Raw genomic sequence first — 24,790 nt, 5'->3', positions numbered from 1 at the left:
CAATGTACCTTAAATCTTCTGTCAAAGAATCCTCTTAGTTCAATAGGGAGACTGTTTATTCATAAAGTAAAAATCTTTGAAGCTAGAGCAGCTGACAAAAGGAACAAAAAGCAAAAGAGCAGTAGCAGCAGCATTATATTTATATAGTCTAAACAGTTTTTAAAGTATGATCAAGTACATTACATAATTTTATCTTTCCAATAAATTTGCAAGGTGGTTATGATATTAGTATTAAGTCACTTATCTTGTATGAACTTCAGAATCCTCATCTTTATTTTTTCTTAAAGGTTTATTTATTTATTCATGAGAGACACAGAGAGAGAGGCAGAGGACATAGGCAGAGGGAGAAGCAGACTCCCTGCGGGGAACCCAATGTGGGACTCCGTCCCAGGACCCCAGGATCACGACCTGAGCCAAAGGCAGATGCTCAACCACTGAGCCACCCAAGTGCCCCAGAATCCTCATCTTTAAATGGGGATATATTTCACAGGGTTGCTGTGAGGCTAGAACAAAATAACATGTATAAAGTATGTGGTATAGAGTATTCAATAAATGGTGTCCTGGTTTTGTGTGTGTGTGTGTGTGTGTGTGTTTGTTTTTTTTTTTTTTTTAATTATTATCATCCCTACAAATAGAGGAAACATTGCTTAGAGAAAGTAACTAGGCCGGGCTTTCAATGAAATAGACTTTTTGAATACCTCCATAGGGCTGTGAACATAAAAATTCATGAAATCCCATCTCTGCCTTCTATCTAGGAACTCAGACTCACTCTTAGTAAGAAGACAAACAAGTTCTAGAACCAAATGTTCTTTTCACTCCATTCTGATGCAAATTCAGGAAAAAAAGAGGTAAACTGAAACCCAAGTCAACTATTTCTTAGATAAAAAACCTGCCTTTAGGGATTCCTGGGTGGCGCAGTGGTTTGGCGCCTGCCTTTGGCCCAGGGCGCAATCCTGGAGACCCAGAATCAAATCCCACGTCGGGCTCCCGGTGCATGGAGCCTGCTTCTCCCTCTGCCTGTGTCTCTGCTTCTCTCTCTCGGTGTGTGTGACTATCATAAATAAATAAAGAAAAAAAAATTAAAAAAAAAAAAAAAACAACCCTGCCTTTGCAGGTTTTTTTCACTGGTTAAGGGTACTCTAACTCAATGTGCCCCCCCTAACCTACCTCCCCTCCACAGTAGGAAATCCTGAATAGTGGGAATTTCCTCCTCTGACTGGAGAACTCCTTGCTTTTGTGTAACACTGTACAGTTGACTAAAAATACTTTCACCTGGGCAGCCTGGGTGGCTCAGCGGTTTAGCGCTGCCCTGGAGACCAGGATTGAGGACACCAGGGTCGAGGAGACCAGAATCGAGTCCCACGTCAGGCTCCCTGCATGGAGCCTGCTTTTCCCTCTGCCTGTGTCTCTGCCTCTCTCTCTCTCTCTCTCATGAATAAATAAATAAAATCTTTTAAAAAAAAAAACACTTTCACCTACATTAATTTAATCTAACTAACTTAACTCTCCCCAAATCTTGTGAGGTATGAATTAGTAAAATCATTTTAGAGTAAAAGAAATTGAGAAATAGCTAGGAGTGCCATAATCTAGACTAGAACTACATCAATAGCCTAATGCTATTTTAATTACTAGTTTAAAGCCTCCCTACTAAACTACACTATTTTTTTTATTTTTTTTTATTTTTATTTTTTTCTTTATTTATGATAGTCACAGAGAGAGAGAGAGAGAGAGAGACAGAGACACAGGCAGAGGGAGAAGCAGGCTCCATGCACTGGGAGCCCGATGTGGGATTCGATCCTGGGTCTCCAGGATCGCGCCCTGGGCCAAAGGCAGGCACCAAACTGCTGCGCCACCCAGGGATCCCCTAAACTACACTAAACCTATGTTAAAATATTTTTGCACTCTCACCTAGATTTCCTTCTATTTTCTCTAAGCCTCTGTGACACACTCTAACTCTCCTATGGGCTCAATACTGAACCCTGTATTTGAGAAATTCCCCCAGGCAATATGTTTATTCAATAATCCATGCAATATAATATAATATCGCCTTTTCAAGTAACGCTGTGACTTTTACATAGGCTAGATCCATAAAGAGAGATGGAGAATGATACTTTGCATTTGTTTAGCAGTCTTTCAAAGTGCTTTCATATATATTATTCAGAGAGGAAGAATGAAATTTGAATTTAAGAGTAGAAAGATGTTAGAGATTCTCAAATCCAGTGTTTCTTAACCTTCTTTGGGTCACTTGCCTATTTGAGAATGTGACAAAAGCTACAGATCTCCTACCCAGAAAGATGTACAAATGAATATATACACACAAGTCTGCATAGTTTCAAAGGGATTCTGAGACTGCCCCAGATTAAGAAGTACTCTAAATTGCAACCCTCAATTTACAAATGAGGAAGCTACTATTTAATCGTGACAACATCCCTACGAGGAGCCAGAGTAAAGATTATGATTCACATTTCCCAGATTTGGAAACAAGGTTCAGTGAGGTTTCAAGACTTGCCCAAAGTCTTACAGCTAGTTAATAATAGGGAGTAGCAGAACCCAGGACTCTGGGTGGCTTAGTTCTTATTCTTCTAGATTATGTCACCTTTCCACTGCACTATGCTGGAACTTCTTTACCACGAGAAAGTCTCTTTCTATAGCTAATAGTTCATTTTACCCTTTATAACCCATATAATTCTTGACCTCCAATTTAAAAAAATTCCAAATTAAAAAAAAAAAGTTCTCTTCACAATAGTAACTCATTTCTTAGAGATTTCCAAAAGGTTTTAGTCACTGCTAACACATTAAGTATTGATCTAGAAATTAGAATTGTAAACAACTCTGTAATTTCTACATTGGTGATTAATACCAATCTGGTCAACTTCTGCATATAGCAGCAAACATACCTGAATCCAAGCAAAGAACGCAAATATGTTAGCACTTCTCTTGGAAGGGTACAGGAAAGTAGCATTAGCACATTAGAATTACTTCTAGCACACAGAGTGCTTACTAAATATTTGTTGAATGGAGAAATGAATTTATGAATAAATATCGAGTTTTTCAAATACTTTGTTTCTACTTTCAAAAATTATATATAAACTAAGAATACACTCAAATACAGAACTTTTTGGTTAAGATCTAAGTTACACCCTCAACAGTATACTCAATATTAAACTATACATAAGAACAAATATATTTTTTAAATGTTTACTCATGTTTTATCAAAACAGTCTATGTTATTAAGATAATGGTTCTGGTTGATTTTATTATAACTTATTCATTCTCTTATAATAATAAATATATTTAAAATTCTTTTGGGAAGAAAATATCTCAGATACATATAAAATATTTAGATATGCCAAAGATACTATAACATTTATGATGAATGTTAAATTTTTGCAAGAATATGGTTTATTATTAACATTTAATTTAACTTTACTTGATAGCAGTCTATCCTACTCTCAAGATTTCCATATCTGAGGAGCAGTCTTTATTTGTAAGTCAAAAGCTTCCAGAATATGTACTAAGATGCTAAATATTTTGGTATTTAAGAGAACGAAAGATACTGTGTTTTAGCTTTGCTTATTTATGCTAGCTTTAGTAGACTTTGGATCTGAATTTTTATGTTTCATTATCATAGTTTTTTCATGATAACTGGATAGATTAAGAATTTTCTACAAAACAAATGCTTAATAAGGCAATAAACCTGTTGAAGGAATAAATTAGCAGGCAGGTTATGCTTTTAGGATATCTATACTACAGAAAAAGTATTGTACCCACTCTACCTAGTGATTAGGTTTATATTGCAATGTGACTCATAAGACTCACTGTACTGAATAAAAATTTAGGCAATTAGTGATCTTATTTCTTAGGAAGAACTGCTTGCTATCGTATATTAACACAGATCTCACTCAATTAAAATTGCTCACAGTCAGCAAAAATAATTTCTGCACTGTAATGAAATAATGAAATAATTATATGCAAGGGAGGACTTGTGATCTTTTTAATTATTCTATTCTTCATTTTTAAAAGGGCTATTTGAAAACGTACTCTTATAATTGATTGCTATAAATCAGTCAAACGCATTCTAAGGATCATAAATATTCTAACTTTTAAAAGACAAAGAAATGCTAAATATTCAATGGAATACTTCAATATTCAGAAAATTTAATCTGGGGGGAAAGGATAGCCTGCTCTTTAGAAAATAAAAAAGTAAATTTGTTGTCCCGTGAAAAATGAAATATCTTGAATGTCAGTAACAGAAATGGAATTAACAAGAGTCTTTTTATTGTTTTTTAAGGTCATTAGGCTGTGAATTCTATAATTATGGAAATTGTCAGTCCAGTTCTGTAAGAATGTTTGCTCCCATCCATAAGGTAGTGGAATGTTCAATCAGTCTCTCTCGTGGGAAAGTTAGGTCATAACTGTAAGTGTACCAGCAAAATTGAATTAAGCAAAGAGATTTCATTAGTATTTATAGCCAGAAGGCATCTGTAAAAGTACAGGGCAAAGAAGTTATGTGGAAGTCAAAGGAGAAAAAAAAATGGGTTTCCAGTGACAAAGGCGAATCTGAAAGAGATATAAGTGTATAATGAATAAGAGCTATTGAACGCTACTGCAAAGAGGGAGTTGCAAAGATGTCAAATATTGATTTTCTTGTGTATGCCTTTGGACTACATATGTAATTGTTTGGATTTGCTGTCTTCATGGTACAACAATATTTGTTGTCGAAGGTTAAAAAGCATGATGTGAAATAAACTAAAAACTGAGAAACATGTTGGAGAATTAAAATAATCCTCCACTCAGTACCTCATTGAGAGGTTTCTGTATTTTCTTGTAAAAGAATATTTTTAATGAATAAAAATGTTATGTATTTTTCGAACAGAACACAAGATCTTTATTATTAATTATATTAATTGAGAATTATTTGATTGATTTTCAGTCTTATTTTAAATTAAACTAGGTTCTCTACTTCCTTACTTTATTGCATGGATCTTCTTAAACCATATATCTAATTTTGAAAGTAGAGTTAACCACACTTTATTCAGTATGATTATAATTAATCCAGTTAAAGCTAAACTAATAATAAAAATCTGATGTCACCACTTTAAAAGAAATATTTTCTATAGTATTTTCCCTTTCACCACAGAAACTCCAGAAGAGAACTTCTGCAATTTAAAGTCTGTATAAGTATATATATTTAATAACAAATTGCAAACTCAGTCAAATTAATTATCAAGTTAGTACAGTCACTAGATAAGCAAATACTATTTTCTATTGCTTACAGGGGTTATTTTCCCTCTGATTATTCAAGTATGAACAAAGAATGTTAACTAACATGCTCTTTTTAAAAATATGTTCTTTTGAAATAACACTTTTTTAAAATCTGATTTTATTATTTGTTAGGACTTTGACTCGCATTTATGAATATTACCTTATTCTCTTTCCTATTTCAGGAAGTTTAAAAACAGCAAAACTCTCCAGGTGAATTCTATTGCACTTAAAACCACAATGACCACAAACTGAAAAGAGAAAGGGGAAAAAAAAGTATGAGATGTTTTAAGTATTAGAGGCAGACAGGGGTACAAATAAAGGAACAGTATAATATACAGCAGAAGCCTATCATTTTACCAGTGCAGAAAATACTGGCGAGAAAAAACCTGCAGAGAAGACAGTTTCTTCAGCACAAACAACTTTCACATTTTATTTTCAATGTCTCACTTTTAACGCTACTAAATATTTAATAGCAAAGTAAAACAGAGTGACAGCGTTGAATCTATGTGAAACCCAAAATATTTTTTTCGCAGGGCATCGGAAGCATGTAGGACGCAAAGGAGGTAATCCAGCAGTAATGGCAGCTCCTCTCCGAGGTAAATACTTGTCAGGAACAAAACATAATTCAATTGCACTCTTCTTCTCTGAAAAGGTTGCTTGTGGAATATCCATCATAAAGTCATTTCTATTTCTTAAGAGCTATTAGTGCCTGGCCCCTTGGCTTCATTAAGACACTCTTTTTCAATATATTCTTTTATTTTAGACTTCATCCCACTTCTCAGCTGCACAGTGCACATTGCAATTGCCGGGCTACCAAGGGAGCTGTCAGCCACGCCCCCCAGTGACTGACATGCAAGGACAAGGTAGCAATGGAGAGGAAGGCGGATTTGTTGGGACTAAGTCAGAAACATTTCTTAAACCCTAGAGGTTGAAAGGGAGTTTGGCCAAGCCTCTGAGACAGAGTGCTATATCATTTAGCTGACACTAACATTACCATGCTCCCCATTAGGAGGGCATCAGTCTCCCGGCCCGTTAATCTCACCCAATGTTCTGGTAGAGCTAAAGAAGCTAGAAGTTTTGAGAGTCCCTGCTGCCAGACCTCAATGTTGCCTAAGCAAGCATTAAGAGATTATGGTAATAATAGGTGTGCTTACACCAAATAAAAGGTTTCATTAATCAAGCCATATTGAGATAAACCTGTCACTGGACGGAGGAGACCAGAAATCAAATACTGTGAAAGTTCTGACAGATTGTTAAATAGAAACCCTTTAAAATAGAATTTAATTTACTGTGATATTATAGATATTTATGCATCAATAGGCAAGTGCAGATTGAGTTCAGAGGTCGGCTCTGGTATTTGAAAAATAAAAGCACAGGATGAAACAAAAGGTGACAGTTACCTTTGTCTGAAATTAGGGTTCATTAGACTAAATGGGAAGGTTCTAACTGATTCATGTAGGGAACTGAAGCACAGCATGCGATGTGGTGTGCAATATTGGATAACAGGCAAATCCAATTAAGGGATCTTCACTGTTAAAGACTTGTCTACAAACTTAAAAAAAAAAAAAAAAAATCCCAGAGCCAGCCCTGGAGCAGTCGCGATTGTCTATGGTGACCCTCTCTCACACCACAGCAGGTAAATATATTACCTTCCCAGCATTATGGTTAGGAGTGTTGGATTTGGAAGTTTGGATTTTGAAGTCAGACCTGAGTTCAAATCACAGCTCTGCTACTTACTAGCTGTGTAACTTTTAGCAAATGACCATCTTTTAGCCTCAATATCCTAATCAGTAAAACAGATACTACCAGCAGCCACCTCATATGGCTATTGTGAGTACCAAAATCAGGTTTGCAAAGCACTTAGTACAATGGCTAGTAGTGTGCAACAAACCATAGTTATTAATCCTTCCATTTCCTTCTCTTTTCTTTCTCTCCCACTTCATTTCTTCCAGTCTCTTTCTTTTTATCTTTTGCCCCCTCTTCCCTTTTTCTTGTATCCCCACCTGGCCCCTAGCATCCACCATAGGCACCAGCAGCACCTCCAGGCATTGAGCAGCCTCTGAATCAAAGAACCTGCTGAATTCTGGTTTGTGAGCAGAGCTCAAAAATAAAGACCACCTTACCCATATATGAAAGATAATAGGAAGGCAGCATACAATATTGTTACTCTTTTTCTAGACACTCCCAAGTGTCTAGAAAGCAGCCAAGACAGATTCAAAATGCTACAAAGTGTCTTGTACCCCTTTGAGAAAGTCCTTTGTCATCCCTTAATTCCCAAACTGGGTTAAGTACACCTCCTCTACATCTGCCTGTTTCCTGAGAATCCTGTATCAGGGATCCCTGGGTGGCGCAGCAGTTTAGTGCCTGCCTTTGGCCCAGGGCGCGATCCTGGAGACCCGGGATCAAATCCCACATCGGGCTCCTGGTGCATGGAGCCTGCTTCTCCCTCGGCCTGTGTCTCTGCCTCTCTCTCTGTGTGACTATCATAAATAAATACTTTAAAAAAAAAAAAAAAAAGAATCCTGTATCAGAACTCTTCCCACACTATTGAAATTATCTTCCCTACCACTAACCTATAAGCTATTCATAAGCCAAGGTATTTTATTATTTATCTTTGTATCCTCTGGCCAGCAGTGGTGTTCTTGACAAATGTTTGCTGAATTGATAAAAAAAAATTCACATTGAGGCCAGAGTTAAATCATCCACTGAAATCCCCTCCACATTTATTAATTGAAAGTGGCATAATTGACCTGCATGTAAAGATAAAATGACTCAGACCACTTGAAATAATTTAATATTCAAACAAGAGCTGAGGTGCCTGGGTGTCTCAGTCAGTTAAACACCCAACTCTTGATTTTACCTCAGGTCATGATCTCAGCGTTGTGAGATCAAGTCCCGCACGGGGCTCCATGCTCAGCGTGGAGTCTACTTAAGATCCTCTTCCTTTGGGATGCCTGGGTGGTTCAGCGGTTGAGTGCCTGCCTTCAGCCCAGGGCGTGATCCCGGAATCCCGGGATCGAGTCTTACATCGGGCTCCCTGAATGGAGCCTGCTTCTCTCTCTCTGCCTATGTTTCTGCCCCCCTCCCTCTCTCTCTCTCTCTCTCTCTCTGTGTCTCTCATGAATAAATAAATAAAATCTTAGAAAAAAAAAAAGATCCTCTTCCTTTGCTCCTCCCCCTCATCTTTCTCTTTCTCTCTCACTCTCTTAAATAAGATCTTAGAAACAACAACAAAGAGCTCTCAGAAAACTTCTCTTTAAATGAAAGTGTCCTCAAATCATAAGTCTCTTGTTTGGATTTATTGGTCTCACTTTGGACTTAGTCTTTACCTGTATTTTAACAGAACCATAGTTCAAAGAGAAATGGAAAAAAAAAAAAAAGTATGTTTCAATTTTTAGCCTCCACCACTCCTCCAACATAAATCATTTGACCTTTCTATTCCTGTTTCCTATTTCATAAAATGAAAATACTGATGTAGGCCACATACAGATACAGTGTTTGTTTCCAAGGGTCAAATCTCATAGTAAAAACATCTACATTTATTTTTATTATAATTGTTTTTAAATTGAGAATGTTCAACTTTTGTGAGTTGTATAGTTATTTACTGCTGTGTAATGTATCATCCCCCAAATTTAGCATCTCAAAACAGCAAGTATTTATTATCTTACAGTTTTGGGGTTCAGGAATCTTGAGTGTGACTAAGCTAAGGGGCTCTGGTGCAGGATCTCTCATACAGCCCAACAGTGCTGCAGCCACCTGAAACTTAACCAGAACTAAAGGACTCGTTTCCAAGATGGTTCACTCACAGGTCTATTAGCAGAAAGCTGGTTTTCCTCCCTGGTTGTTGGCAGAAGGCAAAAACATCTGTTCCATTCTATGTGGTCTTCTCATAGAGCTGAGTATCTCATAAGCTCGCAGCTGCCTTCCCCAGAGGGAAGGATGCAAGAGAGTACAAGGCAGAAAGAAGCCACAATGTCTTCTATGAGGTAACCTCAGAAGTGACATACCGTTATTTCTATCATATCCTATTGGTCACACAAACCAATGCTGATATAATGTTGGGAGGGGACTATATAAGGCCATGATTACTAGGAGGCAAGGGATCATTGGGGACCATGTTGGAGCCTAGCTACCACACCAATAAACAGTAATATCCATGCCAATGGAGCAGAGAAGAAATGATTCTTGGTTAGGGGGGTGGAAAGCCAGAGTCAAAATGACTTCCTCAGTACTGAGATTAAAGTGTACTAAGTCAGTTCAAATAACAACTAAGTAGATGAACTTGGGGTTCTGACTCCTTATTCCTATCATTTTTATATACATAACTCTTCATTGTATCACTTACTCCCTGAATTCATCAAAAGCAAATTTACCTTCCCCCACTCTACCTGTAACTGTAACACTTGGTGTTAGGGAAAAATCATATTTCTCCTAAGCAACAGACAACATCAACAAACAAGACATAAAATAAACCCACACCTATGAATCTAGGAGCTAAAAGACACAGACTGAATATTCAGTAGATAGCACTTAATTTTATTATACTAGTTCTTTCCAACATCTCAGCTGGTTGCACAAGGATCATATGCAATTAGACTCTCTGATTCTCAGCTGAAATGTATGAAAGTCTGAATCCCAGTGGATTTGACAAATCCTTTTCCATCATATGATAACTCCCCACCAAAAGATAATTTTCCCAATATCCTACTTCGAAGTGAAAAAGAAAACTAGGAATTGAGGGGCACCTAGCAGCTCAGTCAATAGAGCATGCCACTCTTGATCTTGCTTGGGGTTGTAAATTTGAACTCTGTGCTGGATATAGAGATTACTTAAAAACAAAATCTTTTAAAAAATCTTTAATAAAGAAATTTGGGACGCCTGGATGGCTCAGTGGTTTAGCCCCTGCCTTTGACCCAGGGCGTGATTCTGGAGTCCTGCATTTGGCTCCCTGCATGGAGCCTGCTTCTCCCTCTGCCGGTGTCTCTGCGTCTTTCTCTCTCTGGGTCTCTCATGAATAAATAAAAATAAAATTTAAAGAAAAAAGATAAATGTTGTCCTTTAACAAAATTTTAAAAATTATTTTAAAAAATTTAAAAAGGAAATTGGAAATTGTGATGTGAGTTCTAGCCTGGGCTATCATTAACTTGCTGTATGATTCCTGGCATATCACATCTCTGCTCTTCAACTTTAAAGAGGCAGGATTGGATCAAAAGAACTTTCTGGGACAAAATTAATCCCATAATCCTAATTCATCTGTGCTTTCAGATAAACCCAACTTTCTTATCCTTATCTACTGTCATTTGTGACCCTCATTGCATTGATTTCTCACTATATTCTGTCAGAAAGCAATAGGACAATGGCTATATTTGAACTTATATTAGGCTTCTGTCTACTGCCACCCCCTTTTTTGCAAAAATACTGCTGGAAAATACCCTGTAATATTCACTGAGGGAAGCTCAGCAGAAATGAAAATATTCAGCCAGTAAGGTAAAACTATTCTGTGACCAGTGGAACCAAATTGGAGATAAATTTAGGTACACAGATATAAAAACCAATTTTTAAAAAATGGTTTTAACAAAAAATGATTGCTTGTAGACAGAGACAGGAAGATGTCTTTCCCCAAAGGATTCACTCTTCACAAAGTTTGGCAGCATGATGAAAGGCAGAGAAGTATGATTCTATGGCAGTAGAGGAAATGATACTCTCATCAGCTGGCAACCAATTTTCCTCAGAGGAGGTACAGACACAGTTAAGTCAGGCCAAAAGTTATGAATGTCCCTGAATTCCCACGGGAAAAGACTGTGGTGCAAAGAAAGGAGTTTCATATATTGAGCCTAGACAAGCCTGAACAAGAAAGGGAAGCCTTTTAGCAATTTCCTGACAAAGAAAAAAAGGAAGAAAAGTAAGAAAATGAGGGAAAGAAATAAAGGTAAAGAAGAGAAAGGGCACAGGAAGAAAACAATAGGAAAATACAAAAATGAAAGAGAGGGAAAAAATTGTCCAGGACTAAAAACTTATTGAGGAAGTCCTGGTAGTCTTGTTCAATAAGGTACCCCTACCACCTACCTGAGTGCCTGTTATAGAACAAGTGTTTAGTATATATTGAATGAACTAAAGAATGGAGATTTAAAAAATAAACAAAAAACAAATTTGAAAAAGGTAGGATATTCATTTGCTTCTAGCTGAGTACTAACTGCAGACAAAAATCTCACAACCGAACAATAGAAGGAGAGAAGGTAGATGGATCCATACAAATCTATTACCTCTCTGGAAAAACGAAAAGAAAACACATGTTCTACTGCTACACATCTTGTCACTCTTTCGAGTTTTCTTCTATATATTAATAATCTGTATCAGTTACAACCTTATAAATATTTTCGGATCATGGTAAAAAAGAAAACCACTAACAGTTTTATTTACATACCAGTTCAATAATGTTTTTATGTTCCTTAAAAAAAAAAAAAGAATAGTACTTTATTTGGACATAGAAACCACATAGTCATTCTTTGTCATTTCTGAGAATTCTACAATATTTCAGTACTAAAATAAAATTGTTGGGGTGCCTGGGTGGCTCAGTTGGTTAAGCATCTCCTTCAGCTCAAGTCATGATCCCAGGGTCCTGGGTTCGAGTCCAGAATCGGGCTCCCTGCTCAGCAGGGATGTCTGCTTCTCCCTCTCCCTCTGCTAGCCCCCTTACTCATGCATGCTCATCCCTTGGCTCCCAGTCAAATAAATAAATAAAATCTAAAATAAAATTAAAAATTGTCAGGAAAAAGCAATTAATTTAAAAAGCAGCACTTAAAGGTCTTCTAGGATTGTAATCCTTCTTAAAAAAAAAAAAAAGAAGATTTATTTATTTATTCATGAGAGACACAGAGAGAGAGAGGCAGAGACACATGCAGAGAAAGAGCAGGGTCCCCACAGGGAGCCCGATGTGACTCCATCCCGAATTCCAGGATCACACCCTGAGCCAAAGGCTCAACTGCTGAACCACCCAGGCGTCCCTAGGATTTTAATCCTTCTGCAGAATAAATTACTTTTTATAAATTTGGTTGTTTGGGTTAAACAGTGACACAAGATCAAACTGCATTCAGTTCACTCAGCTCATACAGCCCAGTTCATTCCCCTTCTACAGATAATATTAGATCTTGGTCTAACACAACTATCCCTTTAGGACCAGTAGGATTGCCATAGTAATTGCTCAGTGACCACAGTTGTTGTAACTTTGACACAGGAATGACCACAGTTCTAGGTCAGCTTTCACTTCACCAAGAAATGAAGACACATTAACAAAAGTAGGACTACACACACAGAGACTGAATCACAAACACAATGTCTATTACAGAAAAGAAGCAAAAAGAACAGCGTACACTTCAATTTCACATAAAAACTCAGGTCAAAAATACTGTTATTTTTTTTTCCTTCATCATTCACTTTTTTAAGAACATGCAAGAGATCACTTCCACAGTGTTTTAATCAGATAAGCCTTTGTTTAAATGAATTATACTTCTAAGTAGAAATAATCGAGCCAGATAGCCTGTTAATCCAAATCATATCTTCTGGTAAATATATATTTTCGAAAAGACTGAGACATTATATGTTTCTTAATAAAGTGAATTTCAGGGGTTCCTAGGTGGCTCAGACAGTCAAGTGTCTGCCTTTGGCTCAGGTCATGATATTGGGGTCCTGGGATCCAGCCATGGGGCTCCCTGCTCAGCGTGGAATCTACTTCTCTCTCTTCCTCTGCTCCTTCCCCCTACCCCATCTCTCATGAATAAGTAAATAAATAAAATCTTTTTTAAAAAGTGTTAAAAATAAATAAATGAATTTCAAATTATCTAATTTTATGTCAACTTAAAATGTGATTATTTTTGATAGAGAAACTTATCAACATGTTTATAAAATAAGGTACATTATAAGGAATTGAATTGAAATTTATCTGTAAAATGAAAAAAAAAAGACATTTCACTTAAATCAGGCATCAAATATCTTTACTGTTCCATCCTTCTCCCACTCTAAGTAGGGCAGGATCAAAATGAGATGAGACACCTAAGGATATAAAATACAAGACAGAATATACTCAAGTGATAAGTTTTGTGTGTTCACATCTTATCAAAAAGGGAGCTAACTTTTTTTTTTAAGATTTTATTGGGGGGATCCCTGGGTGGCGCAGCGGTTTAGTGCCTGCCTTTGGCCCGGGGCGCGATCCTGGAGACCCGGGATCGAGTCCCACGTCGGGCTCCCGGTGCATGGAGCCTGCTTCTCCCTCTGCCTATGTCTCTGCCTCTCTCTCTCTCTCTCTGTGACTATCATAAATAAATAAATATAAAAAAAAAGAAAAAAGAAAAAAAAGATTTTACTGGGGATCCCTGGGTGGCTCAGTGGTTTAGCGCCCACCTTTGGCCCAGGGCGCAATCCTGGAATCCCAGGATGGAGTCCCGCGTGGGGCTCCCACCGTGGAGCCTGCTTCCCCCTCCTCCTGTGTCTCTGCCTCTCTCTCTCTCTCATAAATAAATAAACAAATCTTTAAAAAATAAATAAATAAAGATTTTATTTATTTATTCATGAGAGACACAGAGAGAGAGGCAGAGATAGAAGCAGGCTCCACGCAGGGAGCCCCACGCGGGACTCGATCCCAGGATTCCAGGATCACATTCTGAGCCAAAGGCAGACACTCAACCGCTGAAACACCCAGGTGTCCCGGGAGCTAACTTTAAAATAGGCCAACATTATACCCTAAAAAGAGGTCAAAATATTAATTTTTAAATTTATTTAAGTAATTTCCTTATGCAGATTTGGGTTCCCATCTAGTGTTTGCCAATCAGCATTAACTAATAATTATAACTCAGGCACCTGACTAGCTCAGTAGACGGAGCACATGGCTCTTAATTTCTGGGTCATGAGTTCAAGCCTGGGGTTACATATCAGGCACTATGCTAACCACTTTTTTTTTTTTAATTTATGATAGTCACACACACAGAGAGAGAGAGGCAGAGACATAGGCACAGGGAGAAGCAGGCTCCATGCACTGGGAGCCCGACGTGGGACTCGATCCCGGGTCTCCAGGATCACACCCTGGGCCAAAGGTAGCGCTAAACCGCTGAGCCACCTGGGCTGCCCAGTACATCCACTTTGGAAACAGTTTGGCAGTCCTTCAGAAAGTTGAACATAGTTACAATACAACTCAGCTATAAATCCTAGGTATATTTATAAGAGAATTGAAAACATATATCCACACAAAAACTTGTACATGAATATTAATAGCAGAATTATTCATCATAGCCAAAAATTAGAAACAACTCAAATGCCCAACAACTGATAAATGAACAAAATGTGATATAGCGTTTTCTGGGAATATTATTTGTCTACAAAAATGTGAAGTTCTAATACATGTTACAACATGGATGAACTTTGGAAACATTATGCAGTGAAAGAAGCCAGACACAAGGGCATCTGGGTGGCTCAGTCAGCTAAGTATCTGACTTGATTTTGGCTCAGGTCATGATCCCAGGGTCATGGGATCGAGACCATTGTGGGGCTCCATGCTGAGCATAGAGCCTGCTTAAGGTTCTCTCTCTACCTCTGCCCCTTCCTGCAACACATGTACTCTCTCTTTCATTCTCTCTCAAAAAAAAAAAAAAAAAAAAGGCAGACACAAAATGCTACATATTCTATGTTTAAGGATATGCCAGAATGCGGAGAAAATCAATCAACCAAAACCAAGCCAGAATTAACATAGATGTTAGGTGTATTAGATAATGACATTAAGAGTTATTATAATCTGCATTTTATATATTCAAAAGGCTAAAGGAAATGTTAAATATGTTGAGTAAAGACATTAAAGAATATTGAGGCCATGACCAGAGCATGGCCTGAGCCATCCAGGTGCCCATACTAGCTGAAATTAACAGCAAGTTAGGCATTGTTGAAAAAAAAAATGAATCTGAAGACATAACGTTGGAAAATAAACACAAATTGGGGTCCCTGGGTGGCTCAGTTAAGCTCTGCCTTTGGCTCAGGTCATGATCCTGGGGTTCTGGGATTGAGTCCTGCATTGGGCTTCCCACTCAGCAGGGAGTCTGCTTCTCCCTCCCCCTCTTCCCCTGCTTGTGTTCTCTTTCTCTCTCTCTCAAATAAATAAATAAAAATCTTTAAAAAAGAAAAGAAACACATAGAAAAAATACTTAAAAAGGGATGCCTGGGTGGCTCAGCAGTTGGGTATCTGCCTTCGACTACAGGATCAAGTCCCACATCAGGCTCTCCACAGGGGGCCTGCTTCTCCCTCTGCCTGTGTCTCTGCCTTTCTGTGTCTCTCATGAATAAATAAAATATTTTTAAAAAGATAAAAGAAAAAATACTCAAAAGGAAAAAGAAAGTAAGAATATAATATAACATCAATATGCTATGTAACAGCTTCAAGTGATTAGCATACCTATAACTAGGATTCCCAAAAAAGGAAGGGATAAACAGAAGAAAAAATATTTGGAGAAATAGTGTCTAAAATTTTTCAAAATTTGATGAAAACTATAAACCTATAGATTCAAGAGGCACTTGGGTGCCTTAGTCAATTAAGCATCCAACTTTTGCTTTTAGTTTAGATCTTGATCTCAGGGTCTTGAGTTCAAGCTCTGAGCTGGGCATGGAGCCTACTTAATAAACAAACAAACCTACATATTCAAGAATTTCACAAACCCCAAGTATCTAAAAACAAACTACGCCAAGACACAGTTTAATAAATTACTTAAACTTATTAATAAACAGAAAATCTTAAAAGCAGCTATGAAAAAAGTCACATTACTTAGAAAGAATGAAGATAAAAATTACAGCACCCTTCTAATCAGGACAAATGCAAGCAAGAAGTCAGTAGAACAATATCTAAAAAGTACTGAAAGAATAAAATTGCCCAATTATAATTCTATATCCAGGGAAAATATCTTTCAGAATAAAGGAAGAAGGTGCCTGGGTGGCTCAGTCTGTTAAGCATCTGCCTTTGACTTAGGTCATGATCCCAGGGTCCTGGCATCCAGTGCTGCATTGGGCTCCCTGCTCAGCAGGGAGTTTGCTTCTTCCTCCACCCCTACTCAGGGCTGGTGCTCTCTCTGTCTCAAATAAATAAAATCTTACAAAAAAAAAAAAAATCTCTCCCTGCCCCACCCCTCTCCTTGTACACTCTCTAAATTTAATAGAAAAATATCTTAAAGAAAGAAAGATATTCATAATACCCAAAAGATGGGGAAAAAATCAAATTTCCACCAGTGGATGAATGGATAAACAAAATGTAGTATATCTATACAATGGAATTTTATTCTGCTACAAAAAAGAATGAAGTACTAATACATGCTACAAAAAGGTAAACCTTGAAAATATTATGCTAAGTGAAAAAAGGTACAAAAGACTATATACTACACACAATTCCACTCATATGAAAGTCTAAAACAAGGAAATTTATAGAGACAGAAAGTAATCTGTGCTTACTTAGGGCTTGGGAATGGGAGAGATAGGGGATGGAGTAATAGCTAAGGAATATTGTTTCTTCCTCAGGTGATTAAAATATTCTAAAACTGACTGTAGTAATAGTTGCACATAACTGTGAACATCCTAAAAACAGCTGAATTGTACACATTATGTAAGTGAATTGTATTGATGTGAATTATATCTCAATAAAGCTATTTTTTAAAAATCAAGATGAAATAAAGACTTTTCTAAACATACAAAAGCTGAACGAATTCATTGCCAGCAAACTTGCACTACAAGAAGTATTAAGAAATGTATTTTAGGGGCAGCCTGGGTGGCTCAGCGGTTTAGCACTGCCTTCAGCCCAGGGCGTGACCCTGGAGACCCCAGATCCGATGGAGTCCTGCATCGGACTCCCTGCATGGAGCCTGCTTCGGCCTCTGTCTCTGCCTCTCATGAATAAATAAATAAATGTTTTTAAATGTGTTTTAGGGGCCTCTGGATGGCTTAGTCGGTTGAGCATCTGACTTCAACCAGGATCATGATCTCCAGGTCCTGGGGTTGAGCCCTGCGTTAGCCTCTGCATTCAGCTGGGAGCTGCTTATCCTTCTCCCCCAGCCCCCCACCTTCTGCACACTCTCTCAAATAAATAAAATCTTTTTTTATTTTTTTTAAGATTTTATTTATCTAAAAAAAAAAGATTTTATTTATCTATTCGTGAGAGACACAGAAAGACAGAGGCAGAGACATAGGCAGAGGGAGAAGCAGACTCCATGCATGGAGCCTGATGCAGGCCTCGATTCCGGAACTCCAGAATTATGCCCTGAGCGGAAGTCAGTTACCGGAGAGCCACCCAGGCGTCCCTAAATAAAATCTATTAAAAAAAAAAAAAAAAAAAAAGGAATGTCTTTTAGGGAGAAGGAAAATGATACCAGATAAAAAATATGGGCCTACTCAAAAAAGTAAAGAGCAGCAGAAATGGTAACTATATGAGTAAATATATGAGTTTTTGTCTTATTTAAATCTCATTAAAATATAAACAAAAATAATAACAGATAACAGTGTGGTATGAGATATGTATTTCGAAAAATTAAAACACAACACAGTATAACAACAACACAAAGGCTGAGAAGAGAGAAGCCAAAATATACTATAATAAAGTGCTTAAATTGTATATGTAGTAAAATGTCACTTGAATGTAAAGTGTGATAAAGATGAATAGTATAAACTTTAAATCAAATACGAAAATAACAAAAAAGAGTTATAACTAATAGCCAACAAAGCATATACAACTGAATCATAAAAAGTACTCAACCCAAAAGAAGAAAAGGGCTGGTTGGCTGGCTCAGTCAGTAGAGCATGCAACTCTTTCTTTTTTTTTTTTTTTTTAAGATTTTATTTATTTACTCAGGAGAGACACAGAGAGGTAGAGACATAAGCAGAGGGGAAAAGCAGGCTCCTTGCAGGGAGCCTGATGTTAGACTTGATCCCAGGACCTCAGGATCATGACCTGAGCCAAAGGCAGATGCTCAACCACTGAGCCACCCAAATGCCCAAGTATGGAACTCTTAATTTCAGGGTCATGAGTTCAAGCCCAACCTTGGATATACATCCTACTTTAAAAAAAAAATAAATTTTAATTTTAAAAAAGAATTCAAAAAAGAGGGAAAGGGCGAACAAAGAAAGGTTGCACAAATGGGAAATGGCAAATTGAAACCTAACAATTATCAATAATCACATTAAACTGGAACATTGAACCAAAACAACAACAATACCAGGTATTATATTACAAAGCAAATTCTAAAAAATATCCAGGAATCTGAAGCTTCTGAGATGAAGAAACTGAAATTTCAGAGAGTTTAAGTAATTCTCCCCAGAACATAAAATTAGTAGGTAGTGCACAGTTAACTGTTAACTCCATGACTGGTCTTTAATAATAACCATGAACAATTATCTAATAATTATACCACCTCTATTAAAAGTTTAAATTAAAATTTAAAAAATTGGGACATCTGGGTGGTTCAGCAGTTGAGCGTCTGCCTTTGGCTGGGATGTGATCCCAGAATCCCAGGATCGAGTCCCACATTGGGCTTCCTGCATGGAGCCTGCTTCTCCCTCTGCCTATGTCTCTGCCTCTCTCTGTGTGTGTCTCTCATGAATAAATAAACAAAATATTTAAAAAATAATAAAAATTTTTAAATTTTTAAAATTCATTCCCTGTAATAGTTATTCCTTCTATATTGTATCTGATATTCAACCTCTCTATGTAGACATTCCTAGGAATAGAGCATTCTACTTCACTAGGAAGCTGTAATTTGAAATAAGGGTAATTTTATTGGGCTGTGTAAGCATGCAAGACAGAGAAAATCACATGGACGAGAAAAAGAGCAAATGGGGCACCTGGGTGGCTCAGTCGAGTTGAGCATCTGCCTTAGGCTCACATCATGATCCCAGGGTCCTGAGATCAAGCCCCATATCAGCTTCCAGACTCAGTGAGGAGTCTGCTTCTCCCTCTCCCTCTGCATCCCCCACCCCTGCTCATGTATTTGCACTCTCTGCTCTCTCTCTCAATAAATAAATAAGATTTTTTTTTAAGACTTTCCTTATTCATGAGAGACACAGAGCACGAGAGAGAGAGAGAGAGAGAGAGAGAGAGAGAGGCAGAGACACAGGCAGAGGGAGAAGCAGGCTCCATGCAGGGAGCCAGATGCGGAACTCGATCCCGGGTCTCCAGGATCACAACCTGGGCTGAAGGCAGGCGGCACCAGGCACCAAACCACTGAGCCACCGGGGCTTCCCAGATCTTTTTTTTAAAAAGAAAAAAGGGGGGAAAAGAAGAAAAGGTCAAAGAAGCAGGATTATGGGAAGGTAGGTTGAGGCCATGTTAATAGTAGTTTATTCATAGGAAAGAAGTGGAACATAAATAAATAAATGAATAAATAAAAAAGGGAAAGAAGTGGAACACAGAAGATTATTAGGGAGGTGACATATTTTAGAAAGAATAATATGATTGGCAAAAGAAATATCCTTTTTGATCCTTTCAAAATACTGCTACAAACTACATCATTGTATCTAAATTGTCTTTCAACAATTTTGAGATGAGTATCTCAAAAACTAGCATGACAGCTTAGAGGTAAGTATACACGATACCACACCCCACTCTCGTGTTTATATTGATATAAGTATTTCCATCAGATGCTCTATTTGGCCTCAGAATCTTTCTCAACACAACTCTCCTAGGAGCTATGATTAACTGACCCAACTTTTTGCAGGCCCTGGCAATGTAAAAGAGAATGAGATTTGGATTTAGATATACAGCACCAGTTCTATTACCTAGTTAGCTACGTGATTGTAAACAAGATACTTGGTATCCCTAAGCATTGGTATAAGATAGCCCTGATGACATTAACCTTACAGGATCACACAAAATAATGTAATCAGTACCTAGCCTCAGTAGGTATTTAATGTTTATCTTCCTTTTTTCCATATAGCTATTCAAACTAGTATATAGAATGGGTCTAGCAGTATTATATTATCTTCAATAACTATAAATAAACTCCAATTTATTTTTTTTAAGATTTTATTCATTTGGGGACACCTGGGTGGCTCAGCGGTTGAGCATCTGCCTTTGGCTCAGGGTGTGATCCTGGGGTCCCGGGACTGAGTCCCACATTGGGATTCCTGCATGGAACCTGCTTCTCCCTCTGCCTATGTCTCTGCCTCTCTTTCTCTGTGTCTCTCATGAGTAAATAAATAAAATCTTATTTTTTAAAATTATTAAATTTAAATTAAATCCCAGGGCCCCAGAATCACGACCTCAGCCAAAGGCAGATGCTCAACCATTGAGCCACCCAGGCATCCCAATAAACCCCAATTTAAAGAATAAATGGATGCAGATATCTCAGGAAGACAGTATGCAAACTGGGTATCTCCTTCAAATCTGCTCAGATGTCACCACCTTTCAGGTTTACCCTGACAACTATTTAAAAGTGTACCAATTGTCCCACTCCTAGCACTCCTGGTCCCTTTCCCTTGTTCCTCCTTTTGTTTTGTTTTGCCTTAAACATTTATTGCCTTCTAAGGTAATATACAAAATTGTTACCTCTTTTATTGCCTTGATAGAAAGTAATCTCCATTAAAATAATCATCTTTATCTGTTTCACTAATATACCCCCAGCACCTAAAACAGTGCCTGGTTTATGAAAAGTACTCTATAAAGATTTTTCAATTATTTATCTGAAAGAGTAATACACACTTAAGATGAGGTTTATCATTAACAAGAATATATATATCCATATTTCAAAAACTTTTTCTTGATAATTTAAAGTTTTTTGCCCAATTTCTTGTCAGCTCTAATTAGATCATCACTGTAGTTTTTATTTTGTAAAGTGCTAGAGAAAAGTTCTAATTAGGTCATCATTATTTTTATCTTGTAATGTGGCTAAGGAAGACCTCTACAAGTAGGGGAGAAATGTCAGCTCTATCATTTTATCATTAGGAAATTTTTATTAAGATTTTATTTATTTATTCATGAGATACACAGAAAGACAGAGACATAGGCAGAGGGAGAAGCAGGCTCCCTATAGGGAGCCCGATGTGGGACTCGATCCCAGGACCCTGGGATCACAACCTGAGTCAAAGGCAGATGCTCAACCACTGAACCACCCAGGTGCTCCCATTAGGAAAACTTTAAACTGAAGTTTCTTTGCATGAATTTTTTCAAGCTTACATTATATGTACAATTTGTAAGGTTATTTTACTTTACTATAAAATATAACCTACAAATTCGCTTAACCCAGCAAGTATTAACTGCAATAACCTCACAGAAATTGGGAGCAAACAAAAAAACAAAGGTCCTGGAGGTATTGTACAATTCCTATTCTCTCAGAAAGTTTCATCCACCGTAGTGAGGCCTTCCTCTATTTAGACGACTACAATTTTAAGTAACCAAAGCAAAAGAAAGAACAGTATTTTTCTCCTTGATGTTGAGAAAAACAGCAAATCTGGGTACCTTCCCCACACCATATCACAGACTATTAGGTTTTTGTGCCAGAGTGAAGGTTAATTGCATGAATATCCTGTTTAGTATTGGAAAGGGGGGTGGGTTGCATTCCTGAAATAGGTGTGCAAACTAAATCAGTCTATATGTAGTTGTTTTAGCATAGCCCCTGTGGAGTTGCTTTGTAAGTCATCAATTGTTCTCTTCAAATCCCCTAGTCACTACATCCCTTAGTAGCAGCAGTTATCTTCTGCTACCTTTCCTAAAACTATGTCAATCCTGAAAGGTTTCAGGGATGTTTATAAGGCCTTTTATGATAGTCAAAGGCTCCACCAATCCTTAAATGCTTCCTGGCTGTTCCTATATCCTCCACCCTTCACTTGAAGACACCTCAAGTTGCCTTAAAATGTATATTTTTTAAAGATTTTATTTAATTACTCACAAGGGACATAGAGAGGCCCGAGACACAGGCAGAGGGAGAAGCAGGCTCCCTGTGAGGAGTCTGACATGACTGGATCCCAGGACCCAGAAATCACAACCTGAGCCAAAGGCAGATGCTCAACCACTGAGCCACCCAGGCGCCCCTTAAAATGTATTTTAACAGCCAGGATGACACCCTTCTTTTGTTACTTCATTACAAAGTACTATTCATGTGTATCCTTTGTCAGTCATTATGGATTTGCTGGAACACAAGATAAATGGCAGAGAAACACTACCATTGCAAAATGCACCCAATTCAGGAGAGCAGATAAAGAGCTCTGAGGATGGGACGCCTGGGTGGCTCAGCAGTTGAGCCTCTGTCTTTGGCTCAGGGCCTGATCCCAGGGTTCTGGGATGGAGCCCTGCATTGGGCTCCCTGTGAGGAGCCTGTTTCTCCCTCTGCCTATGTCTCTGCCTCTCTCTATCATGAATAAATAAATAAAATCTTTAAAAATTAAAAAAAAAAAAAGAGCTCTGAGGATGAGAGCAGATGGCCAGAGTTCAGTTATTCTGAGTTCAGTGGCTGAAAGAACACAACTGTTCACAGAACTTGGGCAGGGGATACATACTTAAATTTCGGTAACATGCATTATATTTATACGGAAAATATTTCAGAACTAGAAAGCTAGGAAAGCAGTGTTACTTAAAGTTATTCTTCTCTTTTCAGATGAATGCTGTCTTTCTGAGAGATCATTATGGGAGGTTACATGTTTATTTTCAAACAGTCAAAACATTTTTAGAATCCTGTTTGGAAAGTCCTTTGCAGACTAAAGCACATTCTTTTGATCATCCCTAAGGATGAGAAATGTCAATATTTTAAACGGGCTTTTATTTTAGACAATCTCCAAAAGTGACATAGAAAAATGGATAATCAAGCCAGTACAAATTATGAATCAAAGTTTAGATGTGATTCTAAAGTAATGGGACTGATGTTCTTCTTATGGTTATCTATAACATATCTCATTAATTGTATATCAATATTTCATTATTACTTTGGAGTATTTCATAGAAGAGAACTTGGAGGGGACTCCTGGGTGGTTCAACGGTTTAGCGTCTGCCTTTGGCTCAGGGCGAGAACCCAGATCCAGGGATTGAGTTCCCACATCGGGCTCCCTGTGAGGAGCCCACTTTTCTTTCTATGTCTCTGCCTCTCTCTCTCTCTGTGTCTCTCATGAATAAATAAATTTTTAAAAATCTAAAAAAAAAGAAGAGAACTTGGAGATGATGCATAATGCCATAACTAAAAGGTAGAGGTAAAAGAAAAAAAACAAAGCATTTAAATTACAATATTCATTATTTACAATGATCCAAAAAACATTACCAACAGCTGTTTATTATCAGCTATTATTGTATCCATTTTAAGGATCTATTTGGCCCAAAATAATAAGCAAGATTTAAAATATGTACATACACATACTCATACATGCACATATATATAGGGTAATAGAAGGTTTGTTATTCTATAGAGAAATATATTTAAAGTTTTTTTTTTTAAGTTTTTAAAACATAATTGATATCATTAATGTTTTATCCTATAGCTGGCCGTAAGTACTTAAGTATAATTGTTATGTACAAACCTAACCCTCTTTTTGGTATGCTATCTCCAAGAATGTTTATTTTTCCATTCCCATAACATCAGTCCATATTCAAACTGGTTTGATATTGATAAATGTTAAAATTTTGGTATAAAAGACAAAAGAGAAGTATTTTCAATATATATTGTTTTAAACCTCTATATATTTTACATATTAGAACATAACCTCTAGAAATCCTGGTTTGGGAATAAGGTTTACTTCTCAATTGTCATGTAAAAGCCAAGATTTCTTTCAAAATATTTTCTTTGAAGAAGATATTTTAAGTGATTAAGCAATATATAAAACTAATATATAGTTGATGGTATTGCTCTGATTTTATAAGGTTAGAATGTATTGAGTTTTTTTTTAGTTCTCTAGGAAACAGCTTTATTAAATAACTAAAAGTCCTAGTTTTCTTTTGTCTTCTTAATGTTTATTTTTTTTTTTCTTCTTAATGTTTAAAACCAGAATCTTTAAATTATGATCAGAAAGAATAATCTTCAGATAGTAATCACAATTATTTAAATATATCAAGCTTGAGAGAACCGGGACATTGGTGGATATAGCAAATGCTTCACCACAATGTACTTTACCATGCTTCAAATTAAGATTTTTTTTTCAAGTTATATCATACAGTAAAGTCACTCAGAATAAAATATACCAATATTGCACCTTAGCTTTCTAAGAAACTCCTCCTTTCTAAGAAACCTGTCTTCATGGCATCTTGAACCTCACTCCAAATACTGTTTATGTTTTAACTGTAGTTGATATAAGTGCATCCTGAAGTTACTGTGAAAGCTGCTTTTTACATTGGTGTAGGCTTTAGCTTTTCACTTCCAGATTTTAACAAAGGACACCATCACCACCCACCCGCCCCCTTCCTCCCCACTCAGTAAAGACAGACAGACTTATAAACTCCCTGCTTACACAGCCTTGTGAATTGACCACAGTTAACAACAAATTTAAATACCTCCAATCATCTTTTAACTTTCAAACTGAGATATCTTGTTTAAAAAAA

At 37.2% G+C, this 24,790-nt stretch overlaps 1 long non-coding RNA gene across 1 annotated transcript in view; it reads left to right on the top strand.

The window, feature by feature from the left end:
* Positions 1-824: 824 nt before the first annotated feature.
* The window catches only part of LOC112647616 (uncharacterized), a 32,358-nt gene continuing 8,392 nt past the window's right edge, over positions 825-24,790 (top strand). Inside the window, exons 1-2 of the long non-coding RNA XR_003128383.3 lie at positions 825-848; positions 5,799-5,861. This is a non-coding gene — a long non-coding RNA (uncharacterized LOC112647616). The remainder of the gene's footprint in view (positions 849-5,798; positions 5,862-24,790) is intronic.

The sequence above is a fragment of the Canis lupus genome, chromosome 5, assembly GCF_003254725.2.
Source record: "Canis lupus dingo isolate Sandy chromosome 5, ASM325472v2, whole genome shotgun sequence".
Taxonomy (NCBI): domain Eukaryota; kingdom Metazoa; phylum Chordata; class Mammalia; order Carnivora; family Canidae; genus Canis; species Canis lupus.
This window is presented reverse-complemented; position numbering and strand designations above follow the sequence as displayed.